This window comes from Trichosurus vulpecula, chromosome 2 (assembly GCF_011100635.1).
Source record: "Trichosurus vulpecula isolate mTriVul1 chromosome 2, mTriVul1.pri, whole genome shotgun sequence".
In the NCBI taxonomy this organism is placed as follows: domain Eukaryota; kingdom Metazoa; phylum Chordata; class Mammalia; order Diprotodontia; family Phalangeridae; genus Trichosurus; species Trichosurus vulpecula.
In genome coordinates, this window is record NC_050574.1 from 383192205 (window position 1) to 383206135 (window position 13931).

At 36.1% G+C, this 13931-nt stretch overlaps 1 pseudogene; it reads right to left on the minus strand.

Annotated features, from left to right (window-relative positions):
* Nucleotides 1-551: 551 nt before the first annotated feature.
* LOC118837223 overlaps nucleotides 552-13931 on the minus strand; it is a 34157-nt pseudogene continuing 20777 nt past the window's right edge.

The following is a 13931-nucleotide window of genomic DNA, read 5'->3' on the forward strand; positions in this document are numbered from 1 at the left end:
GCTGCAGTGAAGTTGTGCAAGGCAACACGGGCAAGCCCTGCTAGAAACACCTCGCATTCATTACACATTTGATTTTTAATTAATTTTTGATCACGGAATGTTCAGAAATCTTTTACTGTTGCCAAATTTTTCATGATCCCATGTGGGGTCACAATGGTGGAACACTGAGTAGCTTGTTTGTGGTCACATAGCTAGCCTGTGTTAGGCACCAGCCTTTTCTAACCCAGGTTTTCTCTCAGCTCCTCATATTGAGTTGAAATCTATCTCTTTGCATATTATACCCACTATTTCTAGTCCCACCTTGGAAGTAATAAGGTAAAAAGGTATATCTAATTTACTATTTCAAGGTTTCAAAGATAGCGATTGAGAAGTCTAATCTAGGTGGCACAGTGGAAAGAATGATGCACTAATAGCCAGGAAGACCCAAGTTCAAATCTTGCCTCACATACTTACTGGCAGTGGAAAAAAAGTCACTGGGGAAAGGAATGGGGAGAGGGGACATGAACATGACACTGATGTCCACTATTGTACTTATTTACTTCATCCTGCTCTTAGAGAGATGTTTTCAGCTTGTGCATCATCTCCTTTTCCATCTGCTCAGCGTACGGATCATCTTGGTGATGCATATGCTGGTGTTTTCTCAAGTCAGTGGTGATTTCTTCCATTTCAGTGTAGAACGGCACATCAATGTGCCACTTTCCCCCAAACATGAAGGCATTCTTGAAGTGAAAGTGAAGGACAATGATCATTTCCCCATTGCAAGGCTGGAACAAGGCATGCTTAATATTATTGTAGAGAATATCCACTTTGTCTCCTCGAACTGATGTGACATGGAAACCATTGACATGAGCTTTAAGGTCGCCTTGCATTTTCTTTTGGGCAATATTGGGTCAGATGTACAGATCCTTAGTTTGAGATTACTCCAGTTAAGACTGATAACTACTGATACTTGTTTCACAATGCCTTTCTTTTCTTTTTCTTCTGCTTCCCAAGTCTTATAACACTTTTGAACTTCTTTTCTAAATCAAAAGGCATTTTGAAGATTTAAAGGTATAGGTATAATAGGTACAACCTATTCCCAAGGTGCCTTCATATTTGAAGCTCGATACCTGATTTCCTTGACAAATGTAGCCTCTGGATTGGGGAAAATGTTGCCTTCATTTCTGCCCAGCTGTGATAACAATTTAAATTTGAAGATCTTTCCCAATCATTAATAGGCCCATGTGACCTGCTTACATCACAGGACCTGACAACCATGATGTGTCATCCCTGGACTGGACCACTGTAATGTGTCATCCCTGGACCTGGTTTTGACCAAGTTTCAAATGCCAGCTAAAGAACTGACCTCTTACATTGGACTCTTTCCCTCTTGGGGCAGGGACAGCTCTACGTTCAGTTTCAGCATGAAGAAACTATAGAGGACGAGACCTTTGCAAGATTTTGAGCCTCATTCGTTTGAGGGGAGAATGATGATATTGTTTTATACACTTATTTTGTGTTATCCCTTTTATATTGTTATAAAGTTCTATTGATACTAGTTATCTCAAAACTCCTATTGATTGCCCCATGGATAATGCTAATGTAATGGATAAGAAAGATCTTGGGGGCCAAATGTAATAACAATTTAGATTTGAAGATCATTCCCATCCATTAATAGGCCCATGTGACCTGCTTACATCACAGGAAGCCTAAGTCACATGTGGTGGGAAGAGCTTACTGAGAGGAAAAGGAAAGTGTGTCACAGGAAGTGCTCAGAGAGAGCAGTTAGAACTGGGAGAGAGAGAGCAGACGTGCTATCTGTCCTGTGAGTGATTGTTGGTGGCAAGGCCCCAGCAGGGGGGCAAATGGCTTTGAAATGGAGTGGTTCTCTGCTGTGATATTGTACATGAAATTCTTTGCTGCTATGATGGATTGGGCTTATTGGTTTTGGGACCTGATTCTGTGGTGTCTGAATAAATGATTTACCTCTTCTACCTTCTGTATGGAGAATCTCTTATATTTTGCAATACAGAACCACATAGGCATTTTGACAATTATCGTCTATATTGTGATTATTGCCTTGCTAATACACCAGCGTGCTGTCTGGGCAATAAAAGTTGATTTGCAAGTAGATGTAGTCTCCTTCCACAGACATATGATATTCTTGATTGTGGCAACATGGAAGGGTGTTGCAATGCCAAATGGGCGTTATTACAGTCTCATATTTCTTATCAATATAAATCTTCATTTCATAGATATATAGTTCCTTAGGCATCAGAGATGGGTTCTTGTAGGATACACTAGATTTTCAATCTTTCTGAACCTGTTGTTCTCCTTTCTTCTCTGTCAAATGCCTTTTGGCTTCCTCGTTGAGTTGTGTGGCCAATTCCTTTTGATGCTCTCTCCTCTCCTCTGCAGTCATCTCATTTCATGTTCTCTCTGTAAGTAAAGCTGCTCTTGAACCTTACCCCAAAAGGTCCTCAGCCTCATCTTTCTCTTCTTCTCCACCCTCATTCTTTAAGATATAACCACATTCTTCACTTTCTTCTTGACAGAAGTAAGAACAATAGCTTGACAAGAACTGTGTCACCAATGAAGAGGCCATAGGTTTTTCCTTCTGGCTTCTTTCCTTCCTTGTTAGTCAGATCTGAAAATCCCATATTTATGCTAAAAACCATCCCCTTTTTCAACTTGTACTAATTTTTACTATTGATTACCAAGGATCCTTCACAAAATTCAATTCCCATTACAAACCCAAGATTTTTGGGATTTTACTGAGCAGATCTGGTTTTTGATTCTTGACCATATCCACGACAGTATTGTATATTCACTTAGCTTTACACCCTGTCTCAGTTCCTTCAGCAGCTTTTCCTAGTAGCTGGAGCAGAAAGTAGTAATTCTCCTGGACTTCCTGGGGAGGATCTACCATCAGTGTTTGAAGGAGATTGGAGCAGTAGGATTTGCAGTAAATACCCAGGGCACAGGTAATGGCCCTAAAATGCATGTGGTTTTTGTCACTAACTACACTGAATTTGAGATTGTGGTTGCCACCACTCTGGATGATGGGAGGATAACACATCTCCACTGCAGAAGGGTCTGCTCCAGCCAGGCACTTCTTTTATTCAATGGCCTTGTCCACAGACTCAGCCAGTTTACTGTGATGAACTTTCTCATCTGCATCAACAATTTCCATGACTCTTTCCTGGAAAAACTCTTCTCAAGAATTCAGAGGTGATATTAGCTGCCTTCCTCATTAGAGTCAGATACCTGCCATTTTAATCCAACCTACAGAGGATTTTGGGAATCCTAGAAAGACCATAAACTTTGACCCAGAAATGCCACTGCTAAATGTGTAACCCATAGAAGTGAGTGATTGAAAAAAAATAGATTGCATATACACAAAAATTTCTGTGGGTTATGCATTTAGCAATGGCATTTTTGGGTTGAAGCTTATGGACATTTTAGTTACTTTCTTAGAATAGTCCCAATTTGCTTTTCAGAATGGTTGGATTACAACTCGACTCTTAATTCATTAGTGTGTCTATCTTTCCACAACCCTTCCAACATTAACTATTCCCATTTTTTCTAATTTGCTGGGTGTGTTATAAAGCTTCAGAGTTGTTTTAATTTGTATTACTCTTCTTATTACTGATCTGAAGCATTTTTTGTACACTCATATGATATTTTGCAACTTCTGAGAAATATTTATTCATATTTTTGGCCTCTTACATAATTAGGAATGGTTTTTGCTTATATATACATACATATATATATATATGTATATATATATATATGTATATATATATATATGTATATATATATATATATATATATATATATATATTTGTTTCCTATGTAACTTAAGTATCAGACCCTTATTAGTGAGACTTCATGCAAGCATTTTTTCCAATTCACTGCTTCCATTTTAATCCTAGTTGTGTTAATTTTATTCATGTAAAACCAACTTGTTTTCTTATATTTGTGTCCTTATTGCTTAACATAGTACTTTTCACATGGCAAGTGCTTAATGCAGTTTTTATCTCTTTTATTTCCTCCCATATTTGGTTATTATTATATGAAAAATATGTTGATTTTCTTATGGGCTTGTTTTGTATGCTGCTATTTTATGAAAGCCATTATTTTAATGTTTTTTCTTTTATTCTGTAAGTAAATCATCATGTCACCAGCAAATAGGGCTAGTTTTCTCCTCTTTGCTGATCTTTATGTCTTTAATTTCTTTTTCTTGTCTTATTATGATATTTTTCATTTAAATAACTATGTCAAACAGTGGAGAAAGAGGGGAATCCTTTTTTTTGTTGTTTCCGTTATTTATTAGGAAAGCTTCTCATGTTTTCCAAGTTGCATATACTACTAGCTTTAGTTTAAGATTCATATTTTTATCATTCTTAAAAAGGCCTTCTGTGTTAATGATTTATAAAGTTTCCTTTTGAATAAATGAATGTTGCATCATGTAAAGGGATTTGGTGTGTTGTTATGTTCTTTTCTCATGTTGAAGCATCCTTTCATCCCTGGTATAAATCCAATTTAATTAAAGTAAACATTTTTTAGTTATATTGATGTGGCCTTTTGGGGGGGGGTCAGGTTTTTATTTAGATTACTTCAATTGATAGTCAGTAATCAAAATGCTTTAAAGCTTTTTCTTTGCTTCATCCTATGTTTGCTTCAAAAAGAGAGTTTGGTAGAAAATTTTCTTTATTAATTTTTGAAAATATTTTTTAGAGCATAACTATTTATTGCTCTTTAACTTTTCCATATACTTCTGTAAATTCATCTGTGTCAAAGGTTTTTTTCATTTGGTAGTTCTTTGACAGGTGGTTATCTCCTTTACTAAAATCAGATTAAGGTTTTTTTTTTTGCTTCTGTTAATTTGAACATTTTGAGTTTTTACAGATAATCCTCTATTTTAAATTCTTAGTTTTGCTGGCATATATAGGATATTCCTATAATTCTTTTTAATTCTTCTACTTGTTATAATTTCACTTTGCTTAATTTTTTATCTTCTAAATTTGATTTTTCTCCCTCTTCTTTTTAATCAGGTTAGTTAAAGGTTTATCAAAGAAGCAACTTTTATGTTTCGTTTTTCAGTTCTGTAACCTTTATTTTCCAATTTGTCTATTTCTCCTCTGATTTTCAAGATTAACTTCTTTGTCTTTATTTTAGATCTGATTATCATTTTCTGATTTTTAATTGCCTATTCGGTTCATTGATTTTTTCCTTCTATTTTGTTCATGCTTGTTCCAAGAGAGATAATATTTCTCTGAAGACTATTGATACGTTCATTTATTTACCTGGAACCCCTGTCCCAAAGCCTGTTGCTATGGGACTCTCTCCTTATTGGTGGAGAAGAAAGCCCTGTTACTATAATAGCCTCCTTGACATTTGTTTTCTCTTTGTTGCTCTCCTCTAACTCTGGCTCCAGCCCTTCTAGTAATTCCAGTGGAATGTATGCTCCAATTGTGTTTTTCTTGGAGACTTCCCCATATTATAGGTGGAAGAGTCCTATCACACCTTCAAACCTGAGCCTAGTCATCAATAAAATGACAGATGTTCAAAAAAAGGAAAGCATTTGATGTGTTTTTGGAAAAGTTTTATCTAAAAGAAGACAAGGCTTCCTCTGGAGTCTGATTGGTCTCAGTTTCCTCACACAGCCTCCTCCTTTGGTGTTTTTGTATTCCACACACATTAAAATCTTTTTCACTTCTTTAGAGAGACTCTCCATCATTAATTCAATTATTTTTTCTAATTCGTTCATTGAGTTCTTAATTCAGCCTTGATTTTGTACCTATATTCATCCCGTTTCTCCTTTTATGGATTTCATTGCTCTTTCGAGCCATTACAAAATTTATTATTTCAGTGCCATACTCTCTGGGGTGGTCACAGGATTCTGTCTTTTAATAGGAATTGATTCATTTTCCTTCATATTATATTATTTGTCAAGACTTTTTTATTCTTTTAGAGATTTTTATTAATTCTTCTTTCTTGTTTTAGAATCCTTTTTGTTTTATCTGCTTGTATATTGGGTTTTTGTTTAATCTTTTCCTCTTCAAATGTTTGGTGTTGGATTTACAAGAAAAGAGGATTTTATGTTAATTTAGAGGCAGTGCATTGTAGTAGAGAGAGTAATGACTTGGTGTCAGGAAGAACCTGAATTTGGATCCAGTCTGCAGTGCTTACTAGTGCTGTAGCCATGGACGAATTTCTTAATGTCTTTGAATCTCATTTAATTGAGAAGAAAATACCCTTATATTTCAGGATTATATATATATTATGTATATATACATATATATAATATATATTAATATATATTATATATTATGTTACATAATATATATTATACAATATATCATGTATATTGTATAATATAATATGTAATATAATATAATTTGTCAAGGCATTTATTATATATATTTCAAGTATATACATATATTTCAGGATTGTTGTGAGGATCAAGTGAAACATTTTATACACACACACACATACACGATGTATTTACAAATATATGGTCTACTTTGTATACTTGTAAACACCAAATTATTATTTTCCCAGCTAGACTTTTGCTCAGATTTCTTAATCAACAACCAGACAAAATCAGAAAACACACAGAAACTGTGACCTAAATGCTGTAAGATTCCTCTCAGTAGTGACTAACTTTTCCCATCATGCCAAACTGTTCTATGACTAGAAATAGACCATTAATGCTTATTCCCTACTACAGTGGTTATTCATTGTGTCAAACATTTTCTACATGTACTACAATTGTAACAGAATCTTCAGAGGGAGAATGAGTGCCTCAAAAGAGATATATAATGTATGACTATAATGTAATATGATTAAAATTTTAACAAGCATACCAGAATTTATATATCCAAATGATTTTTTCAAATCAATGCCCTTGACAGACTGCATTGTGCAATACTTTTTTGTAACTACTCTTTCAGAATTTTAGCCAGTTCACAAAGCTCACAAAAGCAATGGCCCCTCATACCTCATATCTACCCCAAACCCCATCAACCATCTTGCAATTCCATCAGGTTCACCAGACCTGGCTCTGAATGACTTCTGACTGTTAAAAATTAAATTCACCTACAAAAATGAAAATTTGCCATCACAGAGGAGATTCCAAAGAATGTTGTACAAACTTTGAGGACAGATCACTAACAGAGGAAAGGCAGCATAATTGATTGCCTCCCAAAATGACTAATAAAAGGGGAGCAACATTTATTTGGGTATAAAACCTCCAGTTTCTCATTATATACCTCCTGGTATACCATCTTGGGAAAATAATTACCAAGAAAAGCCAATAATCATCTCTTCAAAGGATGTAGTTGACATTTGAAAAACTAGCATAATGATTATGGAAGAGGCTTATTATTAAGTTAGTTCTCAGTCCTTACATTTATTTTTCAAAATAAACCTTCTGCTATATTCATTTCCTTGGAGAATGCATTAGATATATTTTAGACTAAATTGATATCTTATATTTCTTCATTTATATTAAAAACAAACACAAACTTCAAAACTTTAATCTCATAGGTACGCTACAAACAGTTTACCTCATCTGGCATTTGCTGTTATAATTAAATTAGAGTAGGGTATGTATGTGTATTTAGGTAAGCTGTCTAATACTAGGATAGATGTTGTGCCAGAAGTCTTATTCAGGGATCCTTTCTCCACACCCCACCCCCTGCCCCGATCTCATAGGCTTTTTCTTATTATTAACTTTTTCTTCAAGTTCAAATACACCAGCAGATTATATTGCAGATTCTGTTATTCTCTAATATACAAATGTTTAATATATATTTGTTTATTATATAATTTGTGTATAATATATATATGTTTAATATATAAATGTCTGTTTTACCTGAAGATTGTGTCTATACTAACAAGTAATAATTGGTTTATTTTAATTTCTTACATGCCTGACCTTTGGTTAATAAAGGAGAAACATACTAAAATCCTGACATTTACTGGAATCACAACCCTGGATCTCTTTGGTTAGCATATTTAAATTTGGTCAGCATATTGAAATACTTCTAAATATTTAAATACTTCTATGATCTTATTGTTGTGAGTATTCCCTCTAGCAGTGCAAATAACAACCTATCCATGCCTTTGCATTGTGTACAATTCTTGTTGCCCTATTCATTGCCTCCCATTAAAATCTCTAGTTGTTTTTCACATGACATGTATAACTATACCTCCCTCCCACCTGTAGCAGATTTTTATAAACATATATAAGAAATTATGCTTATATTTATAGCATCCCCTCTAGGACTACAGCTACAGCTCCCACTCACACTGGCAGGCAGGGGCCCCTGAGGGCTGCTGACTATTTTTCTTTCAAGGTTCTAGGGTTAACCAAAGGGCCTAAGGTTCCTAATGTTGTTGCTCATGATATCCCACCATTACGCTCTCCAAATACAGAAATGGCTCCCACACCAAAGGCACACTGCATTTTCTTGAACACTCCTGGTTACTGAGGAGAGTGGATTCAAGCTCAGAGAATATATATGGATAAAATATTTACTCAGTTTCCCAAGTTTGCTGGTTACTGAAAGTTTTGTTCTTCCTTTGTGGAGTCCTCATGAAATTTTCCTAAGTCTGCCTGATTTCCTTTTTTTCATGTGTCTAGCTTATATACATATATAATTGATATCATGTGGCTTGCCTTCTCAATGGGTGTTGGGGGGAGGGAGGGAGGGAAAGAATTTGGATTTCAAAATTTAAAAAGAAAAGAATGTTTAAAAATAAATAAACAATAAATTGACATGTTAAATAAAAACAAAAATCACTTTAGTGGTTGAATAGAGGATGAATTGGAGTGGGGAGAGACTTGAGGCAGGCAGACCCAACAGAAGACTACTGTGAAAATCCAGGTGTGAAGTGATGAGGGCTTATACCAGAACAGAGACAAGGGGGCACATTCATTCATTCATTTATTTATACTTTTTTCTTTTTTTTAAATTTTAATTAATTAATTTTTAGTTTTCAACATTCATTTCCACAAGAGTTTGAGCTCCAAATTTTCTCCCCATTTCTCCCCTCCCCCACCCCAATATGGCATGCATTCTAATCACCCCTTTCCCCAGTCTGCCCTCCCTTCCATCACCCCCCTCTTTCTTGTAGCATAAGATACATTTCTATACCAAGGGGGCATATTTAGTAGATAAAGGTGAAAGTGATAGGCCTTAGAAATAAATTGCATATGGGGATGGAGTGAGAGAAAGTTTGGAGTCAAAGATGACTTAATTTGCAAGCCTGAAAGATTGAGGGAGTGCACTGTGTTGCCCTCTACAGTAATAGAGGGAAGGTGTTGCAGTGGGCATGGTTTAGGAAGAAAATAAGTGGGCTCTGTTTTGGATGTGTTGAGTTTAAGATGTCTACTGGACACATCCAGTTCAAGATGTCTGAAAGGATTTGGAAATGAGAAATTTGAGGTCAGCAGAGAGTTTGGGGCAGTATAGTTGAGAATCATTAGCATTTTGTTGTTTGATTGATTAGTCATGTCTGACTCTTCATGACTCCATTTGGGGTTTTCTTGGCAAAGATACTGGAGTGGTTTGCTATTTCTTTCCCCAACTCATTTTACAGATGAGGAAAGTGAATTAAATGACTTGCCCAGGGTCATACAGCTAGTAAATATCTGAGGCTGGATTTGAACTCAAGTCTTCTTAACTACAAGGCAGGTCTTCTATCTACTGCACCACCTAGCTGCCTTTCATTAGCATAGAGATCATAATTAAATCCATGGGAACTGATGAGATTACCAAGTGAAGTAGTGTAAAGAACTCAGGGACACCTATGGTTGGAAGGCATGATCTGGAGGAGGATCCAGCAACAGAGACAGAGAAAGAACGTTCAGATAGGTTTGACTAGAACCAGGAAAGAGTGGTGTCCAGAAACCCTGTAGAAGAGAATCAAGAAGAGAGTTATCAACAGCGTCAAAAACTGCAGAGAAGTCAAGGAGAATAAGGATCAAGTAAAGGCCACTAGATCTGGCAATTAAGAGATCATTAGTGACTTTGCAGAGAGCAGCTTCAGTTGAATGATAAGATCAGAAGCCACATTTTAAGGGGTTAAGAAGAGAGTGAGAGGAGAGAAAATGGAGGCACCTATTGTAAATGGCTTTTCTGAGGAGTTTAGCTACAAATGTCTATGAGATACAGGATGATGGTTGTGTTAAGTGAAAGTTTTCAATGGCCCTTTTCCTTCATATTTTAATAACATTTCAATTTTTTCTCTTATTTCATCTAACCTGGGCTTGAGGGCAAAGGTTGCATTTATTTATTTATTTGTTTCTACTTTTACATACTTATTTTTATTTTTTATGATTGCTCTGCAAAGGTCAGCAATACATTGTTGTATGACTTGAAACTGAGAGCACTCTGGACAAAACCCAGCATGAAACCCTCGCCTATAATTGAATTCTATTTCCAATTTAGTTATGTTACAGTATTGATACATAATGAAAATATTCATGTCTTCATTCCATTTTTTTGTGCTTTTGAGCTCTTCCTACATCAATGTCATCTGTACTTGAGGATTCTAGCAGTTGGGGTACTGGATATGGAAATGAGAAAGAGACTTCCAGGCATGTGGGACAGCCAGTGAAAATACAGTCTGGAGATGGAGTATGTTATGCAAGGAATAGCAGGGAGGCCGGTGTCACTGAATAATAGAGTACATGGCTAGGAAAAAAAAGTGTATTTAGTATGGAAATGTAGGAAGGGGCCAGGTCGTGAAGGACTTTGAATGTTTGACAGCTGAATGGAGGATGGAATGGAGCAGGAAGAGACTTGAGGCAGGTACTAGAAGGCTTTTACAATAGTCCGGGCATGAACTACTGAAGGCGATGGCAGTATCAAAACAGAGAAGGCGGTACATATGATGTATGTAAAGAAAGTAGATTTGACAAAACCTTGGAAACAGGGAGTGAGAAATAGGGAAGAATCAAGAACGATACTTCTGTCACAAGCCTAGGTGACTGGAGGGACGGTGGTGCTCTTGGCAGTAAGTGGAAAAAGTCAAGAAAAGGGAGAGTTTGCTGGGTTCAGTTTTGGACAGATTGAGATTAAGATGACAATGGGACATCCAGGTCAAGATTCCCAAGAAGCAGTTGGGTGTGTGAAACTGGGGCTCAGAAGAGAGTTAGGTCTGAATAAGTAGATCTGGGAATCATCAAGATGATAACTGAATCGGTGAGAAATTATGAGAGCACCACACAAAATAGTGTAGAGAAAGAAGAGGAGAGGGGCCAGGACAGAGCCTTGGGGGGATACAAACCTTGAGGGGGTTATTATGATTTTTGTTATTGTTATTGTATTGAGGCAGTGTTTGTTGCCCAAATTCCCTTTTCCCATGGTTGAATGCTATGCTTCATCAGTGAAAATTGTGGTTTTATTCTGTCAATCTAAAAGAGAGAGATTATGTTCTCTTTATAATACTCATTTATTTTGGGAGGAGGTGCTCCTTTTCCATTTTGATGTTGTTGTTGTTGAGTCATTTCAGTCATATCTCACTCTTTGTGACATCATTTGGAATTTTCTTGGCCAAGATACTGGAGGGGTTTGCTATTTCCTTCTCCAGCTCATTTTATACATGAGGAAACTGAGGCAAATAGGGTTAAATGACTTATCCAGCTTGCATAGCTAGTAAGTGTTTGAGGTCTGATTTTAGCCCAGGATTTTAGCCTACTTTATCCACTGTGTCACCTAGCTGCTCCCAACCCCCAAATTATAGAAGAATTATAGAAGTCCTCAAATTGATTTAAGTATGATGGTGGTAGTTTCTCAGAGAAACTATAACAACTCTTTTAGAACAGACATACATCTTCATATTCGTAAATGTTTATTTGAAGAATTTTATTCTAGGTATGTCATTTCATAAAAAAAAATCAATTAACCCATTTGTTAATTTGATTCTATTTTTATGCAATGAATTAATTGTGAGATAAGTCTCTTCCATTTTGAGGAACAAGACAATGGTAACAAAAAATGTTTTCAGGTGTTTTTTAAGTTAGTTGATTCATTTACACATTGATTTACTTCAAAAATCCCTTGCTTCCCTGCACACCCCTCTATGCCTCACTAAAGACACAGCTATTCTTATTCTTATTTTCTTCCTCTGTCCATCAGGCTTGATGTTTATGGTCATAGCATTATTAGAGAACTTGTTTTCCATGAATTTGACAATAATCCTTTGATTTCGCCCCCCACCACCACCCAAGTCGAATATTTGTTGCTCGCCCTTAAAAATTAAAGGAAGACCCCTGAATTAAAGTAAGAAAGGGTTGGAAGAGATTCATTATTGTAATTCTGGTGATATATCTCCTTACACTTTTATTACTACCCAAGTATCAATTATATGGAGGTGAATTAAGTAAATGAAGTCAGTGATAATGATATGTCATGTATAGAGATTCAGGATCTCTTTAAAAAATGAAGATGTGTCTTTTTTATGCCTTTTGCTTCCCTTTTGAGTTTCTCTGAATTTTGACCTTAGACATGGTTAATCAAATGAGAGTACTAACAGATAAGAACTGTCTTAGCATCCATTTTATAGAAGTGTACAAAAATTTATAAGAAAAGAAATCAGCATAAAAGTGACTTTAAAAAGTTTAGCAAGTGTCAGTTAGATCTGGTGTGACATATATAAATCACTGATTTCATGTGCTAAATGGATTTCCTTGCCATGTTAAGTAACTAACAATATATGCAAAGTAATATATCCCTGACAGTCACTCCTTACATTTCTCCCTAGTTGCAATGTCTGTTTTTCAGTAGAGATGGCCAATGGAGGTATCTTGATCTCCTGGGGGGTAACCTCCTCTTGCCATATAACCCCAAAAAATTCAGTCAGCTTTTTTATGAGCAGTGGATTGCTGCTTTGTAAATCTTAGCTGGGATAGAATCAGCATCAGGTGCTTTGCCACATGTGACGTGCATAATGGTTTTCAAAATCTGTTGTTCAGGTAGAAGTTAAATTAGAGAGGGACTGACTTCAACTTGAGATATAGGTCCATAGCTTCAGCATTGATTGAAGATGGTCTGTTGAGAACACTATAGAAGGGTTTAGCCCATCTCTCCAGGATCATGTCCTTATCACTAATTATTATGGCTCCATTAGCGCTGAGTAGTGGAGATGCACCATAGGTCTTTGGCCCATAAATAGCCTTCAGGGCATCATAAAAGCAGTTTGGATTGTTACTATCAGTGTAAGACTTAATTTCATCTGCCTTCTTACTGAGCTGAGAATCGTGTATCTCTCTAAGCTTTACTTGTACTTTACTTTTAATGGAGTACTGCCCTTCTTAGAGACAGATGAACTATCCTGCTGGCAAACCCTGTGGAGTTCTCAGTTTTTTGTTCAGCAGTTTCCAAGTTTTCCCATCATTTTTGTCAAACCAATCTTGATGTTTGCAAGTTCTAGTCAAGATGAGAAAATGCAATGCTATACAACAAATCTCTGAAAGCTACCCACTCCTTTTCTGCTTTACTGTTGCCAAACATTCTCAGCTTTCCCTCCAAGTTAGTGATGAACTATTGATACCTGGAGAAGCTCTTTACTCTGTTGACATTAAATCTTCTGGTAGCTATCTTGCCTTAGGGATACCATTTTGTTGAATGTGAATGTTTAACTTGGAGAGGATAAGTCAGTAATCAGTCCAGCACTCTGCACCATATATTGCCTTCATTATTCTCACATCCTGTCTCTTCTCCTTACAATGACATAATTTTTAAAATGTCAATTTCTGCTGCAACGGTGCATCCACAAAGTTTTATTGTGTTTAGGGAAATGGAAGGCATTGTTGATGGTGAGAAGGTCATAAGATGCATAAATTTTCAGTAATAAGTGACTATTGTTGCTGTTTCCAACTTTATTCCTCCCAAGGACTCCTTCTCACGTCTGATAGTTCATGCCTACTCTGGCCT